Here is a 20843-nt window from a genome sequence, read left to right as displayed (position 1 = left end):
ATCGATTACTATCCAACGATTAATCGATTCAACAATCGCCAAGAATCGAGAATAATCGATTAGTTAATAATCGATTAATCGGAATTTCACGACATCTCTAGCGAGATGTCGATCAGTTCAATGATGATTTCACGTCGATTCGGGTTTGAATGATGCCGTAACACGGCGTCGGGTCACCCGATGCAGGCGGTATATTGTTGAGGGTGCGAAGGCGAGGATGCCGGTTGGCACGAAGGCGGTCTCACGACGATTCGGGCTTGTTTGATGCCGGTAACACGGCGTCTGGTCATCCGATACTGGCGGTACGTTACTGAGGGTGCGAAAGTGAGGATGTCTGGTGACGGAGCTCGCCGCTGGTAACAGGGCGTCGAATCGCACAACGCTGACTGTAGGTGGCAGGTGGTTCGAAGGCGCTGATCCAATCGCTTCTCTTTTCGTCGAAACCTTGGTTAGCGTCGGAGCACTATAAAGGTAGGTAACAGGCTGTCTGCCAGCAAGATAGCGGGTGCATGGTGCCCCGCGTCGATTCGTTTGATGGAAATCGATCCAACTTTTTGTAATTTTGGGATGACTGCTCCAATTCCGTTCGGGAGTCGACGTGACCGAATAATCAGTCCAAAGAAGCGACTGGCTGGGCAATCCCCACGCGGAATAACGAACTATCATAACTTTTGTGGCACCACTTGCTCGATCTACCGATGTATCACGAATCCCTTATTTTTCATATTTCTATCCCCATCTCCTTCTGATTCATCGGCTTTCCAGTCTGGTTAACGGACAATATTTCCGCCTATGTAGCTGTAGTCGCTGTAGCTACGTTCACTTGCTACCCACACCACATCGCTTGGTTCAGGCATATTTTAATCGCTCGCCCAATTTGAATGGACGGTTGAATCTAGCATAACACTTTTTTCCCTATATTTCCACTCTATACAAATAATAAGTGAATGTTACCATTCGGTAGCAATGCATCCCAGAAGAACAAAAAAGGGAATAACTTTTTTCAAATTACAATAAATAATCGCAAATCTTTCAAGGTGAATTTCTCAAAGAACCATTTTTAAGCGGCGGTAATTGCTGAGCAAATATGAACACCTCCGAAGGAACGGTCTAAAAATATTACTGATTTGGATCTCCCAGAAATAACACTGAATCTGTAGGTGAAACATTGTTTGGGAAATGAATTTCAGGAAAGTGGTAATATAAACAATTGTTTTAAGAAGCATTCGTATAGTGTATAGAATTCGTATAGAATTTGAGTTAATGGTTCAAAGCTCCTGCAAATGACCATACATGAATGGACGAAAAACTGATAAAAATATATTCAAGGAAGGAGAAAATATAAATTATTTGTGAAACGTCTGTTGAATGATCTGCTGGGTAGAAATTCCTCTAAGAAATAATTGAAGTTGCTTAAAAGCTCTATTCCTGGTTCGATGCTTCTACAAATAGCACTGAATCATTGGGCGGAGAATTATTCGAGAAGATCAGCAACATGACTTATTTTTAGACATGTATTGCTTTATGACAAATCTACAGAAATCTGGATTTTATTTTTTGGATTTGTGGATTTGGAAATAATTTCTATATTGAATGGATGGTTTCTACATGGCATGTTTCAAGATTCTTTTAAAATAATATTTAATTATTTAAGAATCCCTACTGTATTCCTTTAAGCGTAATTTCTGGATTTTTTCTCGATCGAAGTCTTTTATTTTTGTGTTTGTTTGAGAACACATTCTTAGGATAAATATGACATAATAAGCATTGTCTAAAAGAACGTAAAACCTAAAAAATATGGATTGACTTAAAAGGGTCTGCATTTTTTTTAGAAGCTGTTATAATCTAAAAGTTGATGATAAACTTCCTGATAGGCTTCTCCTACCAGCCGTTTTTCATTCTAAGCTATCTTCCGTTTGTAAACCTGAAAAGTGGAACGGCACATTTTCAATATGAAATAAAACGACGTTCTACTACTAATTGAATGTGAAGCTTGGCGGGAGAACGAAAAAAAATCTTGCCCTGAATGGTAAGTGAGCGTTCTACATCCAATTTACGTCGCCCTAAATCATAAAACACCGCCCCAGTGCTCGTTTTATGGCATTTCTAAAATCTAATTTGGCTCGAGCAAAACAAACCTAGAAACAGAGCCACATCTGGTTTCCGTTAAGGATTCTGCACAAATTTTCTCCAAAAAATTTATGTCTTCTATGGAATTTGTGAAATTATTTTCTGCAAATTCTAATTTATGTGTGGAGAATTCGCAATTTGCAGTTTCATCGAGATTTCAACTGTAGGAAATTATTTATTGTCGAGAAAACATATAAATAGTGTTCACAACAATTTACGAATTGGCATATTTTGAAAATTCCCTACGCGATTTTTTCATCGAATTTATTCATTTAACGAATCATAGAGACACTTGCCATTCCCCGAGGAATACACCAGCGGATCCCGGTCTGACTGACTGGCTGACATATTTATTTGCAGTAGCTAAACGGCCAGTAGATAATCGCACCACCGACCGAAGGATCTGTCTTCTTCGCTCCACCGTCGCCGTCGTTCACCGTCGTCGTCCAAATCAAATAAGGGAAAATTCATTTTAATTAATTTAGTTTCTCGTCATCGTTGCCGTTTCCGTCGTCGTCGTTAACGTCGTTCCGGTTTGTGTCATCAGAAACCGGACGGTTTGTTTTGACGAATCTCTTCCTCAAAATAACCTACAGTCAATTTTGTTTTCCATCCAAGTCGTTTTAGCAGTGACGGACTGGTCGTCGTCGTCGGGCGGTGAAGCAATCCGTGACCGGAATGACGATCTGGTTTTTCGGTACGGAATTGTACATTAATGTTGTTGTTATTGGGACAGAGTCAGCTTGAAGTAATTCGGAATAAAAATCAACTTTTGTGTTAGGAACGTTAATTGGATTGTAATATGATGCGACTGAAATATAAATGCTGCATGGAAATTTTGTAATTTTTCATAGAACATTCGAAAATTTCCTAAAAGTTAAAAAGTTTACCATGATTACTAAACATATTTATTTTAAAGCAATCATCAAATAGAAAATTTGAAAATTTTAAATTACCATGAGCATGTCACACCATTTAGCCGAACAGATCATTTGGCCAAACAAGTCATTCCGCCGAATATGTTATTTGGCCAAATAGGTCATTTGACATCTCACTTCACAATTCTCAATAATCATTTTCCCTTCTCACTGCAAGACTTTTCACAGTGAAGAGTGATAAGTGAGAAATGAGGAATGAGAAGTGAGAAGACGTCTCTTTTTGCAGTGAGGAGTGAGAAGTAAGAAAAGATTAGTGCGAAGTGAGAAAAGGGACGTCTCTCTTCGCAATGAGAATGACTTGTTCGGCTAAATGACCATTCATCGAAATGACTTTCGGCCCTTCACCGTAAGCGATATTCCTGATCCAATCGCTGTCAAAAATAAATATTCAGATGTGTTGATCATCAATGTAATTATAATATAAAATTCCGATCCTCATAATTGTATTTTATCCAAACCATGCACTCTTTGAGTTATTGATATTGAAAAACAAGGTGAAAAACGAAGGCGGTACGCAACAGTTTTGTATCGAATGTGATTGCACACAAAGCAATGCTTCCAGTTTTCCCGAGAGGCAAATAAGTATCAATAATATTATTATAGAAACTCTGCATCAGGAAAGGATGCCCACCAAGAAGCGTTTCCACCTACGAGGTCATGCTTTCCAATGATATCGAATTGTAATCGAATCGAACTGGGTTGGTCACAAGATGCGATTTACACGTTCGTGCAGGGTACGAGATCCACTGCCCTGGATGCTTCTGAATTAGGTGTCTCTAACTGAGGGAACGATTGGGGCAAAAACTCGAATACGCAAACAACGCCATAAATCCTACTTTAACTTGCATGCATGGTTATGACTTTATCTACACTGGAGTATGAATGTTGGCGGTCTGTGCTCAAAACCAAGCAAGTGTGAGAGAAACTTAACGAGTTTCAGCTCTTATCTTGGCCCGGATGGAACAAAAAACCTTGCTGCAAACTTAGCACAGTTCAGAAGAAAAGCTATTCGAATCGGACGACATTTTGTTCCACGGATTACACTTTTTGTGGCATTGGGTGGTTGAGCACTATCAGATAATAATCTTTTCATGAAAAAGTAGTGGAAGATCAATCGGTCAACCGTTGCTCGTGAACGCAATCCATTCACATAGGTTTTGGAGCCAAGAAAATTGTTGAGTCAAAATGCGTGTTCCATGAAACAAAAAAGATGTTCATCAATCGAATTTGAAAGCAATACGATTAAATCAATTAACAACAAGTCACACTTCACCTACACTTAATAAGATCTTCGCTCATAGTGACAACTTTGTAGGAAACTTGAAATCAGTAGATCTATATACTGTGCGGAAAATTCTTCAAATCGTAAAAGATTATAAATCGAAAAGCTTTTTCTCTCGTATCTCTGCAGGTCAACACTTCACCGAAACACTGTCGCTACTTCCAATCTCCAATCTCAAAACTCAATAAACTCAAACAGTGTTTTACGACTGCCATCTCCGGTGTTGAATCCGCTGCAGCAACGCCATAATCTTCCCGACAATTAAAATCCCGCTTAGTTCCACGGACGAAAGAAGTCGTAGGTACTGGGGCGGTCCTGCACCATTTCATCATCGTCATTTTCCGCCTCTATTAACGAGCAACCAACTGTGACACTTTGCAGCAGCAGCACCTCCACCTCCGCCGTAGCATAATCATCACGATCCGGAGTTGGGCAGCAACATTTTCGGAATTTAATTAACGAGTTCTCAACATGAATAACGCGCGGCGGATCATCTTTTCCCATTCAAGCTGGGCTCCCATTTAACTTGGCGGCTTGTTAAACACGAAATGGGGATTCCAGGATTCTTTTTCTTTCCTCGTCAGACATTCTGGGAATCTCTCTGCAACATGAGGCAGACTGGCAGTACTGATGTACGTTTTATTACCCGCTCAGATTTTATTAACTCATGATTCTGGGAAAGTTCCCTCTGAATGATGGGGACGCTCAGTTGAATGCCGGTCCATCGTTGTCGTCGGAGTGTTGAACAAGACACGTTTCCAGCACGAAAACTTATCTAGGTTTGGGGAAAAATAAACAACCGGCAGTAATGGCTGTCGAGTGTCACCATCACTGCCACTGGTTCCTTCTTTTACTGTAGCTGAGTTTCCCAAATTATACTCTTCGAATAACTTCACCACACGTATGTTCTCTTCTACTGATTTTACTATAAGTGTTTCAAACAACCTACTTATTGCAAAGTCTTATTTTAATCAGCAGAAATGGACTAGTACGTGCATCGAAGGATGTACGAGTATGAAAATACTTTTTCTGCCTTTTAATCTCACGAAAAAATAAGAAAGATGGAATTTTAACACTTCCAACAGTGCATACACTCGCTGCTATATTAGGAAAAAAACATAATATTGCATATCCCCACAATTTCACAACTTAAAGCCGCATGTTGCTCCTCCTTTTCAGTATTAATTCGTCATTCGGATCCACTGCGCTTAACTCCGTCCAATCTCACCTGTCCACCCGTCAGAATTCTTGCAGCCAGGAAAAAAGCAATCGAAGCTTAAAAATTATCGTAACTCAAGACGACGTGCTCCAGTTTCAAGAACGTCCATCATCATCGTATGGTGAATGGAAAACGCTGCGCTTGCGCTTGTTGCAAAAAAGCAAACCGAAAAGTCGCAAGCACATCGAATTACATAATGTGTGGTGGGGTGGCTCGTCGTCCATCCCAACCGAACCAAGACAACCGCTGGCGCTGGCTGCGATGTGCATAGATAGGAAGACAGTCAAGCTCTTGGAAATTATGCTGACGATACAGAAGATCATAAAGCTTGCGTTGGCTGTTGGCTGGCCTGGGCTGGGCTGTGATCTCCACTTGACTGGGAGTTCAGAGTAGACGAGGTCATCTTTACAGAGGATGAACCATCATCACTGAGGTGGATATTTGCCATCGGTGAGGAAATGGGTCCAGCGCTACTTCCCATAGTTTCACCATCTCGGACCCATCTATGGTTGCTCTTTTTCTGGACTTTTTCTTTCGTCCGACACGAGTTGCTTTTCTTCGTACTGACTTTTTCTGTGATTCTAAGCGAAAATTAATTCTCTCGTCAGACAGTCACATTACTGGCGTGAGGGCATTTGCTATCGTCGATATTTTTGCCTGGGATGAATCTGCCTGACGAATCAGCAAGTGGAGCATTCCCGGCGATTAATATATTTTCATTATTTATTGACTCATGAGTAAACATTTTTCTCTACCACTAGTGATTTTATTGGGTAAGCCGTTGATAAATTTTGGAGCTAATTAAATTCAACTTTACTATGGGAAGCGGGCATAAAACAAAATACATAACGATCATAAAATTAGTATCAGCTTATCATAAAAATAATGTTCTCTCTGTAAATGAGTTTCTTATATTTTGAGCTCCGTCATGACTTGGCTGGCTGTCTGGGGTTTTGGCGTTTTGTAATGACCGTAGACCACAAATCTCATGGGGGTTAAAAATTCCAAACACATTGACTGAAATGTCGGAATTGCAACCGTAATTGTTTTCTGAGCTTGAGAAAGACAGACGAAAAAAAAAAATTATAAAACTTGTCTACATGAGCAGTTTCCAATGCGAAGATCGGATCTGACAATACTATAAGTGTCATGGATGGTCTCGAGGAAATGAGCGAAAAAGGTAAATTGTTTGCTAAATGCTGAGGCTGATGCAATAACCACATGGTATTCTGGGGATCAGTATTCAATGTTCATCTGTCGACTAGCGCACAAAAGACTTCTTGATATTCGGAATAAACGTAGCCCTGACATCGCGTCTAACCATCACCTTTTCATAGGCGAGTACCAACTACACATTGTTCTGATTCAGCGGCGGAAGGTGAGGTACGGACGGAGATTCAACACACGTCGCGTCGTCTAAAACATTCAACTGTGCAAAGATATTTTGTTAAATAACTTGGAAGTCAGCCAGCGGATGTTCCGGAAAGTGACAGCGTAAAAGAGCTATTGACGGATATCAAGAATACCATTATCAAAACCAGCGAGAACAACCTGGGTGAGCTGCACAGACGAAAAGAGTCAGTAATCCACTGCATGCAATCTGACGGAACATTTAAAGGCCGCAATGCAGCGCCAGCGGGCAGGAACAAAGACAGGCAAAAACGAAACCCTTTAAAGAATGTTTAAAGCTACCGCTGATGGTTCAATCGAGTAGCGTTCACAAGTGACTGGCAAAGAGAAGAAAGCTGCATCAACCAGATATTCGCCTCCCCTTGGAGAATGGAAATGATAGACGCGACAGCACTTCTTTAACCTTAGTAAGATGTTGGGGTCAATATGACCCAAAACGCAACTTCAAAGTAGAATAACTTTTTACCTGATAATACGATCGTTTTGAAATTTCTTGACTTTTAATATTTTGTGGAAATGAAGCATCTGACATGAAAAAAGTATTTTAAGGTGCAACAGGAACGACCCCACAAAAAAAGTTACGAATAAGATATTAGGGTCATATTGACCCAGAAATGTAAATGCTTATAAAACAGTCAAATTATAACCGAATTGCAAAGTTTATATACCGTTCTAAAGATAAACTCATCAATTTTGTGGCTATGTGGTGATATGCTGGTTCTGGAGACAATGGCCACCGGGAAACAACTTCCACGGGGACCTTGTCGGTCATATAAGGGGAGCATAAAAATCGCTCCATATATGCCATTCGATCGCTAATTCTTCATATATTCTCTTAAAACGGTAATGTATGGTCCATGAAAGGGCTTCCGATGAAAGTGGCCACTCCTAGTACATGCAAGGTGCCCCCGGGGAACCCACAGGAGGGGACATTTCCGTTTTAGCACCAAAATATGCCGTGCGGTGGCTCTTTTGTCATGATTTTCCACCAATCAGATGGTTATGCGCTTGAAATCGATAAGTGACCACATTGGCCACTCCTGGTACATGCATGGTGCCCCGGGGAATCCGCAGGAGGGGACATTTCCGTTGTAGCACCAAAATATGCCGTGCGGCGGCTCTGTCGTCATGATTTTCCACAAAATAGATGATAATGCGCTTTAAATCGATAAAAGACCACATTGGCCACTCCTGGTACATACAAGGTGCCCCCGGGGAACCCGCAGGAGGGGACATTTCCGTTTTAGCACCAAAATATGCCGTGCGGCGGCTCTTTTGGCATGATTTTCCACCAAACAGATGGTCATGCGCTTGAAATCGATAAATGACCACATTGGCCACTCCTGGTACATGCAAGGTGCCCCCGGGGAACCCGCAGGAGGGGACATTTCCGTTTTAGCACCAAAATATACCGTGCGGCAGCTCTGTCGTCATGATTTTCCACAAAATAGATGGTTATGCGCTTGAAATTGATAAAACACCACATTGGCCACTCCTGGTACATGCAAGGTGCCCCCGGGGAACCCGCAGGAGGGGACATTTCCGTTTTAGCACCAAAATATGCCGTGCGGCAGCTCTTTTGTCACGATTTTCCACCAATCAGATGGTTATGCGCTTGAAATCGATAAGTGACCACATTGGCCACTCCTGGTACATGCAAGGCGCCCCAGGGAACCCGCAGGAGGGGACATTTCCGTTTTAGCACCAAAATATGCCGTGCGGTGGCTCTTTTGTCATGATTCTCCACCAAATAGATGATATTGCGCTTGAAATCGATAAAAGACCACATTGGCCACTCCTGGTACATGCAAGGTGCCCCCGGGGAAACCGCAGGAGGGGACATTTCCGTTTTAGCACCAAAATATGCCGTGCGGCGGCTCTTTTGTCATGATTCTCCACCAAATAGATGATATTGCGCTTGAAATCGATTAAAGACCACATTGGCCACTCCTGGTACATGCAAGGTGCCCCCGGGGAACCCGCAGGAGGGGACATTTTCGTTTTAGCACCAAAATATGCCGTGCGGCGGCTCTTTTGTCATGATTTTTCACCAAACAGATGGTTTGGTTATGCGCTTGAAATCGATAAATGACCACATTGGCCACTCCTGGTACATGCAAGGCGCCACGGAGAACCCGCAGGAGGGGACATTTCCGTTTTAGCACCAAAATATGCCGTGCGATGGCTCTTTTGTCATGATTTTCCACCAAACAGATGGTTATGCGCTTGAAATCGATAAATGACCACATTGGCCACTCCTGGTACATGCATGGTGCCCCGGAGAACTCGCAGGAGGGGACATTTCCGTTTTAGCACCAAAATATGCCGTGCGGCGTCTCTTTCGTCATGATTTTCCACAAAATACAGTCAAACCTCCATGAGTCGATATTGAAGGGACCATCGACTCATGGAAATATCGAGATGTGGAATAGGAAATCTTTGGAAAGCTCTTTGGAGGGACAATCACAGTAACCCAGAAAATATTTTTTGATATGGAATAATTTGCTTCCATGAGTCGATATCGAGTCATAGAACATCGACTCATGGAGGTTTGACTGTAGATGATTATGCGCTTGAAATCGATAAGTGACCACATTGGCAACGCCTGGAACCTATGAGGGGCCCCCAGGGAACCCGTAGAAGTGGACATTTTCATTTTGACACCAATATAAGCCGTGCGGCGGCTCTTTTGGTGTTTTCTTATCGAACAGATAGACGTGGGCTCGAAATCGATAAGTGACCACATTGGCAACATTTGAAACCTATGAGGCTCCCTCGGAGAACACGTAGAAAATGACATTTCCATTTTTTCACCAACATATGTCATGCGGCGGCTCTTTCGTCGTGATTTTCCTCCAAATAGGTGCCCTCGAGATCGATTATTGACATATTGTCCACCCTTAGAACCTATGAGGTGAACCCGGGAGCTCGTAGAAGAGTACATTTCCATTTTAACACCAAAATATGCCGTGCGGTGGCTCTTTCTTTGTTATTTTCTACCAAACAGATGGTCATGTGCTTGGAGTTGATTAGTGATATTGTCTACTCTTGGAACCTTTGAGATGCCCTGCGAACCCGTAAGAGAGGACATTTTCATGGTTATATCAAATTTCTGTGCCGCTTGCGGCAGCTCTATCTTCGTCTATCATTGTCTACCCTGGCCACAAGTCTTCAAAAGTTGGTTATGCGCTTGAAATTGTTCTTCATTTGAAATTGAGTATACTGAGTCAAATTAAAAAATAGTTTCTGGGCTACTGTGATGATTCCTTCGAACAGCTCTCCAAGGGAGGGGACAGGATTTTCTATTCCGCATCTCGATATTATCATTAGTCGATGGTCCCTTCAATATCGACTCATAGAAGTTTGAGGTTTTCACCGATCGCCGTGTACAATGATATGAAAACGCAACATTTTGATATAAAAAAAATCTCTCTTTCTGTGAGACTCCTGCGGGTACCTTGTAGGTTGAAGATATTAAGTTCAGAATGAATGACCTATTTGATAGAAAAAAAACAAGAATAATCTACCTAGTGGTGATGGTGCCTTTATCGTTCGTTCAAAAGGGTTGAGAGATATATAAAAAAAAGTCTAATATAACACTAATAGGTAGATAGCTCTTATTTTTCATATTTGTTCATTTGCATTCTAAAACTTTCTGCTGAACGCAACTTATTGCAAGCCAATCGGATGAGCATAAGTGCCAGAAAAGTGATTTTCCCATGTAGCTGCTGAAATTAGTATTTTGGCCATAACTTCGGAGCCCATAGTCCGATCTGGCCAATTTTCAATAGGAAACAATAGGGCAGGATTTTCGTCGAATGCTATTTACTGCGAGCAATTCGGTTGAGGAAAAGTTCCTAAAAAGTGAGTTAGATTTTGTGTGCACAGACACTTTCAATGAATTCTTCACGGCACTCCACAATTACCGAAATTGGGCATGGGGACATTTCAAGAGCATAACCAACTATTTGATGGAAAATTATAGTGAAAGAGCCGCTGCACGGCATGTCTTTAAGGGCCGATGTCCACGTAAAGTTTTTTCACGCTGCTTGCACGCCGCGTTCACGCAAAGTACCCAGCATCAAATGGAGTAATGCACACGTAAACGTGTGCACGACTACATTTGATGCCGGATACCTTGCGTGGACGCGGCGTGCACGCAGCTTGAAAACACGCTACGTGGGCATCGGCCCTAAGTAAGAGTAAGAGTAAGCACGGAAATGTCCTCTCCTATGAGCTCCACGGCGGTACTTCATAGGTTCCAAAATGGAAGATGTGGTCACTTATTCATTTCGGTATAAAAACGGAAATGTCACCATCTACGGGTTCCCCATGGGCATCTCATTGGTTCCAAGAGTGGCCAATGTGGTCACTTATCGATTTCAAGCGCACAATCATCTATTTTGTGGAAAATCATGACGAAAGAGCGCACGACATATTTCGGTGTTAAACGGAAATGTCATCTTCTACGTGTTCTCCGAGGGAGCCTCATAGGTTTCAAATGTAGCCAATGTGGTTCAAGAGTGGCCGATGTGATCACTTATTGATTTCGAGCGAATAACCATCTCTTTGGTGGGAAAACACCCGGAAAGAGTCGCCGCTCGGCATTTTCCGGGGTTAAACGGGAAATATCCCTTCCTCCGGGTTCCTTGGGGGCCCCGGGTGGACTCAAGAGCGGCCAATGTGGTCAATTATCGATTTCAAGCGCATAATCATCTATTTTGTGGAAAGTCATTACGAAAGAGCTGCCGCACGGCATATATTGGTGTTAAAAAGGAAATGTCCTCTTTTACGGATTCCCCGAGGGCACCTCATAGGCTCCAAGAGTGACCAATGTGGTCACTTATCGATTTCGAGCGCATAATCATCTATTTTGTGGAAAATCATGATGAAAGAGCCTCAGCACCGCACATTTTGGTGAGAGAACGGAAATGTCCTCTCCTACGGGTTCCCCGGGGGCACCTTGCATATACAAGGAGTGGTCAATGTGATCATTTATCGATTTCAAGCGCATGACCATCTGTTTGGTGGAAAATCATGATAAAAGAGCCGCCACACGACATATTTTGGTGTTAAAACGGAAATGTCCCCTTTTACGGGTTTCCTGAGGGCACCTCATAGGCTCCAAGAGTGGCCAATGTGGCCAATTATCGATTTCGAGCGCATAATCATCTATTTTGTGGAAAATCATGACGAATGAGCCACCGCATGGCATATTTTGGAGTTTAAACGGAAATATTCCTTTCTACGGGTCCCAAGGGCACCTCATAGGTTCCAAGAGTGGCCAATGTGGTCAATTATCGATTTCGAGCACATAATCATCTATTTTGTGGAAAATCATGACGAAAGAGCTATCGCACGACATATTTTGGTGTTAAAACGGAAATGTCCCCTTTTACGGGTTCCACGGGGGCACCTCATAGGCTCCAAGAGTGGCCAATGTGGTCACTTAGCGATTTCGAGCGTATTATCATATATTTTGTGGAAAATCATGACGACAGAGCCGCCGCACGGTATATTTTGGTGCTTAAACGGAAATGTCCCTTCCAGCGGGTTCCCCGGGGGATCTTGGATGTACCAGGAGTGGCCAATGTGGTCACTTATCGATTTCAAGCGCATAACCATCTGTTTGGTAGAAAATCATGACGAAAGAGCCGCCGCACGGCATATTTTGGTGCTACAACGGAAATGTCCCCTCCTGCGGATTCCCCGGGGCACCATGCATGTACCAGGAGTGGCCAATGTGGTCACTTATCGATTTCAAGCGCATAACCATCTGATTGGTGGAAAATCATGACAAAAGAGCCACCGCACGGCATATTTTGGTGCTAAAACGGAAATGTCCCCTCCTGTGGGTTCCCCGGGGGCACCTTGCATGTACCAGGAATGGCCACTTTCATCGGAAGCCCTCTCGTGGACCATATATTACCGTTTTAAGAGAATCTATGAAGAATTAGCGATCGAATGGCAAATATGGAGCGATTTTTATGTTCCCCTTATATGACCGACAAGGTCCCCGTGGAAGTCGTTTCCCGGTGGCCATTGTCTCCAGAACCATCATATCACCACATAGCCACAAAATTGATGAGTTTATCTTTCGAACGGTATATAAACTTTGCAATTCGGTTATAATTTGACTGTTTTATAAGCATTTACATTTCTGGGTCAATATGACCCCAACATCTTATTCGTAAGTTTTTTCTAATATCCGAAGAAGGTTAAGTTTCTCCGACCAACCAACCTATAATATCACGAAAGGAAAAACCAAAGAAGCAACGCATTACCCGCGTCATCCCCGACATGCTCAAAGCTGACTCAATACTATAACCAACGCACTAAAAGAACCTCTGCGGGTATTCCACCCGTAAAACTGTGATCAATCAAATGCGAGAATTCCATCACGCAGAATTTCGATTCACAATAACACTATTATTTTTGCGGGCATTCCAACAACACATAGAACAAACTTTTGAATGCAGTCGTCCCACCCGCATAATTGTAATTCATCCAATCTCTTAAAAGCGGACGTTTTCGTTTTACGAGCGTCCCACCAGCACATAAAAGCCAGCAAGCAGGCGTCTCAGCTGTCAAAATTGTGATTCAACCAATCCACAATAACACCATTCTTCGTGTGGGCGTTTCACTAAAACAGGGACAAAATCTCATGGCTACGGGCGTCCTACTATAATCCATCTTATCTACAATAACGACATTACTCTTGTGGGCGTCCCACCAACGCGTTGCAACGCAGGGAAAAAAAATCATGAATGGGGGATTACCACCTTACTTTTGTACTTTTGAATGCAGGCGTACGGAAAATTGTTATTTATCCAATCTATAATAACAACATTCTTATTCCGGTGTCCCATCAAAGCAGAGGAAGAAACTCCTGAAAGTGATCGTTCCACCACGCAGAATTGCAATTCGCACACCATTCCTCTTGCAGGTGTCCCACCGACACAGGGTACAAAATTATTGAATGCGGACTTCTCTCTACACAGAGTTTGTAACTCTTCGTGATATCCACACGTCTGTAGGGTGGACGTCCAAACGTCCCTTCCTAGCAGCACACATGTTCCACATAGGTTACTGCAACTGTGATCGGATTCAGTCACAATGAATTTACTGCAACCATTTTTGTCTGACTTGTGCTGCTCGGGCTAACTAGCTCACCGAAACCAGTGATGGCTCATTTGCGCGGCTCGTCGACTCATTACAAAGTACTTTTTTTACGAATGAAGCATTAAAGCAAACTATTATCTGTGCTATTTTACTATTAAACTATTTTAAACTATAAAACTATTTTATGATATGGTGCTTGTTTAAAAATTTAAATTCGTCCAGTCAAAAGTTCGACTAAATCTTTTTATATTTAGAATCAGACAACTGTGAGAAGGTATATGCTCTTTGCCCTCCGATTTCAGTCGGGTTATTTTTTTTTCGTTCTTAACATCGTAACATCGAAACGCTCATCCCTGACAAGTGAGTTTCAGCGAAATTCTTGTCACCTTTGATAATTGCATTAATCGATGAATCCTTTGAATCTAGAATCTTGCTGAGCTATTCATCAATTATTTGCAGTGATCAGCTTCAATTCTTCAATTCTATGACCGTCGCTATTTTTAGTTTTTAAATTATCTACAAATCTTCATCGCCTAATCAAGTCTGCAAGCAGTTCAAAACAAAGTTTCTAGATATTTTCCGGCGTAAATGTAGCATCACACCATGGGAATCTTGTCCTAGGATTTTATGCCCATATTTTCAAAACGGCAGGATGAAGGCTTTTGTTTAAAGATTTCCAACACAGAAAATCAAAATTTCGGTCTGTATTTTAACATGGGAATCAGAACTGTTCCGGAAAATTTGCCCAAGGTGTAATGCTTCCTTAACGTACAAAAAATCATTTAAGCATTGTCTACGCATGCAAAAATTACCAATCTTACTTGCACGTTAATATTTACGAGCTACAGTTACAGATGTCAAACAATCAGATCATGGATCCCAAATGCGACGGACAGTTAAGTTGGTCACCCATATATTCAAAATGGGCAGACTTTACGATTACGAAACAAGAAATCCTAAACAAAATTCTCAAGGCGTGAGGCTTTCTTGTACACCAAAATTAAATGACTAAACGAGGGAACCAGCAGTCGTTATTTTTGAGCCATTGATTCATTTTAACAGCGACCGTTCATTTGAGAGCCGCGGCTCAAAATTATAGAGTCGTGGTTCGTTCGCTCTTTCTCACGAACCGGTTCAACTGAACGGCTCGTGAGCGTTCGCCCATCTCGCTTTGTGTTTAATTGATCTTAGCTTTAAGCTTTTTTCATATTTGTATTAGGTTAGTGGTTAGGGTTGGATACGTTGCGGCTGATTGAGGAGTTGGGAGACGTATGGGTGGCATGCTTACTTGGGGAGATCGATCTTCAAGACATAATTTTGCCTTAGTATTTGCCACGATGTCCTAAAGACGGGTCGCATACCACGCAGGTGCGATTGACGCAGGTGACGCGACGATCGAGTCAGGATGGCGTTGGTGTGGCCACCGTATTGGCCACTCCCGAGCGCTTGGTCCGATGTCGTGTCCTTTCAATTCGACGATAGCTTCTTGTTTCTCAGCCGGCCACCACCTAGGAACAACCTTCCAGGAGCTCGTGGACTTGGCGTTAAAGATGACGGGTTTTCACTTTACTGTCACATACTTTTGGATTCGTCTGTACACCTTAAGTGTCTATCATCGACTGCCTTTTTTTTCTCTCATCCTTCTTTTTTTATTTCGCTCTCGGGGTTGGGGTTTCCCGAGACAAATTCGCTCGAATTATGGCATCTCACAGTAGTGTTAGGGGCCATCCACAAAGTACGTCACGCTTCTAGGGGGAGGTTCCGAGCAGCGTGACGAGTCATACAAAAACTTTAGAGGTTTAATACAAAAAGTGTGACGAAGGGGGGAGGGGGGGTCGGAAATCGTCAATTTTTGCGTGACGTACTTTATGGATCTTCTCTTATAGTAATAACAATATTAGAAGAGGAATAGTCATTTTACTAATAAATAGATGCCTATTCCCCCTTGTTGGCACTACATGCGGAGTTTCACATTGGATTTAGATTGTTATTGTTTTAGTTATTTTTGCATGCAAGTACGTCAATTCCCAAAAAGTATTGTAATCGTTTTCGGGAACAAGTTGTTATCCATTTGTGACGGTGAGATATATTAGGAGTTGGGCAATCCAATTTTAGAGTGCATTGATGACAGATATGCAAATATCGTATAACGGTGTGGTGGCCAACACTAACTAGTAAATAGTAGAGGCCTGAATAAGAAAAACGCGGATAGGTATGTGCCGCCAATCGAACCGTCAAAAAACAGCAGCCAATCGAGCAGGAGACCTGTCAAGCAGCCAAAATGTTGGCTCAAATACTGAAAACAGCCAAATTAGATTTTATGCCATTTTCAAATAAACAAAATTGAATGTATTTTACATGACTAAAATAAATACTCCCCCTAAACAATTAGAAAATTCCCATAAGAAAATAGAAAATTGCCAATATAGAAATCAGGGTATGAGCAATAAATAAATATAAAATTTCCACAAATAAAACAAAATTTCCATAAACAATTAAAAATTTTCCACAAAACAAAAATAAATAAGCACTTTTAAAAGCAAAAATAGCAATTATAAAAGAAGAATTTTCCATAAAGAAATGAAAATGTTCCACGAAAAAAATACAAAATTTCCATAAATAAATCAATATTAGCAATAAACAATTACAAAATTTTCCACAAAATAAATATATTTTTTCCATAACAAAATAAAAATTTTCCACGAAATGATCAATAAAAAGCAATAAAAAAAAAAGAAAATTTCCATAAGGAAATATAAAAAAACAATCAAACTGTGCTTTTTTCCATAGACGACCCCTTCTTTAAAAGCGTTTAAGGTTCATGTAAAATTTCATCAGCTTTATTGCTTTCTTGTATTTTTTAATGGAAATTTTCTTATTTTTTTATTGCTCTTTATTGATTATTTTGTGGAAAAATTTTATTTTTTATGGAAAAAAAATATTTATTTTATGAAAAATTTTGTAATTGTTTATTGCTAATATTGATTTATTTATGGAAATTTTGTATTTTTTTCGTGGAACATTTTCATTTCTTTATGGAAAATTCTTCTTTTATAATTGCTATTTTTGCTTTTAAAAGTGCTTATTTATTTTTGTTTTGTGGAAAATTCTTAATAGTTTATGGAAATTTTGTTTTATTTGTGGAAATTTTATAATTATTTATTGCTCATACCCTGATTTTTTTATTGGCAATTTCCTAATTGTTTATGGAAAATTTCTAATTTTAAATGGAAATTTTATTTAGCTGCCATTTTACATTAGTTTGCAATGATATATGCAAGTCATTTATAGATTATGAAATGAAATTCCATTGTTTATTGGATTCTACTGTTATGTGATGTGAGCACATAAAAAAGCGGATTGTGAGATTTTATCTACATAAACCATTTCTTCCTTTTCATGTGTTGTTCTTTGATGAAGAAGATTGAATGCAGTGTTGGCAGATTCATATTTTCTATCCGCGTTTATCTTATTCAGGCCTCTAGTAAATAGCAGGCGATTAGACAGCACACCTCGTGATAGCTCGTTCGGCAGAACTAGGCCACACATTTGGCGATCCTGCCAGGTTGTTCCTGGTTGGAAATAATTGTTTTGTAAGTATCCTGTGGGCGTGATTGGGACATTTTTCATCGGTTTCGACTTGTAGTGTCGAAGACGCTGGATTAACATATGTGTTGTTTCTTAACGGTTTTTACTTTAAAAAAAAAGTTGAAGGCGCTCTGGAAGAGCGCCAGCAGAGATGATTTGTTTTCTCAACGGTTTCGACATGTGATGTGGAAGCTGCTATGGTAGAGCACTGAATTGAATGTTTTGACTTGTGACGTTGCAGACGCTGTGGAAAAACGCCGAGAAAAAAAGTTAATTGTTTTCTCATTGGTTTGACTTAAACGAGTTAAAATGTCGAAAGAATTCTGGAGTAGTGCCGAAGCAAATTATTTGTTTTCTCATCGGTTTCCACTTGTAATATTGAAGGTGCCAGATTGAATGATTCTTGAATGTTCTTCGGTTTCGACTAAACATTTTCCTATCGGTTTTCTGCTTGTGTTGTCGAAGGTGCTCTAGAAGAGAATCGGATTGTTGCAGCTTTTGATGGTGAAGGTGGTGTAGAAGAGGGGCGGATTGATCGCGTCAAAGCAACGTTAATGCGGATCAGCAGAACACAACTTTTCAAATTTGAATTTCGAAGGTGTTGTGTTAGAGTACCGGACTTATTGGCTTCAGCTTGAAGGGCATAGTATGTTTGGCGAGCCACCGATATTGTTTTGATTTTCCCATTGGAAGGCCATCAAATTGTATTGGATATAGACTGCCGGATCGAATTCTATTGGTTTTGGATGCTGAAAATATTTGCAAAAAAAATAGAAGGAATAATGGGAATATCCTGGAATAATGTTTAATGAAATACCAGGCAAATTTCCAAAGGAATTGCTTAAAAAAAGTTGAAGGTTGATATTTTTGGATGACTTACCGAATTAATTCCTGGAGGAGGAATTATTTTATGTATTTATAAAAAAGTAATGGGTAATGTTTTAAACATAACCGCGAGTAGACGTAGGACTTGAATAATCGTGGCGTATTTACATTTATCTTTTGAATTTATGGGGTTTGATTGGTATAGATATTGATATTGGAAACGACAACATTCATCTTCTTCTTCTTCTTGTCCCCACACTGGGACAGAGCCGCCTCGCAGCTTAGTGTTCATTAAGCACTTCCACAGTTATTAACTGCGAGGTTTCTAAGCCTGGTTACCATTTTTGCATTCGTATATCATGAGGCTAACACGATGATACTTTTATGCCCAGGGAAGTCGAGCCAATTTCCAATCCGAAAATTGCCTAGACCGGCACCGGAAATCGAACCCAGCCACCCTCAGCATGGTCTTGCTTTGTAGCCGCGCGTCTTACCACACGCTAAGGAGGGCCCCCTACTACTATTCATACTATGTAGAATTATTAGCGATTTGTTTTTTCCAAAAATTTCTGGAAATGAAACTAATAATTAAGTACATAATTAGAATCGCATTGTTTCTAACTATTGAACATTTATTTACTCAAGCAAATGTAGGGAATTCATAGATTTTAGAAATTATTTTTGCAATTTACCTGGTACCTATAATACCTGGTTTACAGTTCATCTTTGAGTGATAAAGGATGTAATTTTAACAACTCGTGCTGAAAAAATCATCTTTTTGCAACTAGTTGCACAAACTACTATTAATGTTTTGGTTCCAAACAAAAATGTTTATTAAAAATATTCTCCTGGAAATTATTTTTTGCTGTCTATTTTAAAACATTTACATGTAATACGTCAAAATTTCCTAATTTAAAATGGATATCAACACCATTGCTGAATGTGTATCATTTAATTGCCAATGTCTGCTGCAAATGAATGAAAATAATTAATTTTAATCAATTTCTATATTCAACTACCGCGGGGCATTGAAATCCTTACACTTAAGCACCTTAGTATATGAAAATGTCATTAGAAAATAGGAATCGAATGTAAATAAAACGTTTTTCATTGACATAGGAGCATGAAGGCCACCGTGGACGGATTTCGAATCAATGGATCTAAATTCGTACAGCTATTTTTTAACTAAATATTTAAATTGAAACAGTCTGATTGACTAAACTACTACTGTAAATAGTTCAATACGCACCTTGAGAAGCGAACCATTCGATTTGTATTCCGCTTATCTTATGTAATGATTCATAATTAGCAAAGAAACACAGTTACTTTTGGTGCAATAATGCTCTACCCAAAAACAAAATGGCGACAAAAACTCTGCGTTTGGTGGGTGGCGATTTATTTTTGATTTTTGCTGTTTTAATTTCAAAGCCTTCTTTCCATTTCTATGCCCTAAATGCTTACTGCCAAGTATCTGAACAGGACAAGATAAATTATTTCTACATTAATTACCTTTAACCCCCTTAAATTTATCGATATCTCATGAGGTGGACGGATTTCGGTCCCGCACGGTAGCGAAAGAAACCCAGCTTTGCAAGGGTGTTTAAAATGTCACAATGAACTATTTGCAGCACCGCACTCTAGATCAATTTCCGTGCGTTTGTTTTGTTTTCCTCAACAGCTGACCCAAAATAGTATTCTAATGATTTTTTTACATTTCCCCGTTATATTCACCAACATTTTGTATATACAAAACCTGCGGTTCCCAAAACGAATCGATTAGGGAAACAAATCTTGCAAATCGGTCAACCCGTTCGCGAGGTAAATGGTCAGGAAGGAAATCGCAACTCGTTTTTATTATATAGATTGGGTTATTGATTTTTTTGCTAAGAAATCATAACTGTTATAGTTGTGGATTATTAAACCAATCACTCTCCCTGGATGATCAGACTAAATCTCTCTGGGCTAATTTTATTATTCTTCATCCACCACCGCTGCCCTCGCAGCCTCTAGCCGTGAACTCCGAGCGAGGCAATTGCATCGATCGCAACCGACCATCATCAAGCATAGAACGGCAAAAAAAATGCGCCCTCTTCTTTCATGCACACTCGCAGACCCACCGGGAGCTCTCCTGTTGGCGACTGTATTCTGTGTAGGTAGAAAAATGCGAGAAACAATGGTGGAGCGAAAAGCACGTCAATACGCGTTGCTGTCACAAACTGTAATGACTCGCACACGGAAGGCACTGCTTCTTTTATGCACAAAGTAAATTTTGTGGTAGATCCAAAGGCACGTGACAATGCATTCTGATGTCCGTGTTAGGAATGCATGA

This window comes from Armigeres subalbatus, chromosome 1, assembly GCF_024139115.2.
Source record: "Armigeres subalbatus isolate Guangzhou_Male chromosome 1, GZ_Asu_2, whole genome shotgun sequence".
NCBI classification, from domain to species: Eukaryota; Metazoa; Arthropoda; class Insecta; order Diptera; family Culicidae; genus Armigeres; species Armigeres subalbatus.
Note: the sequence above shows the minus strand (reverse complement) of the source record.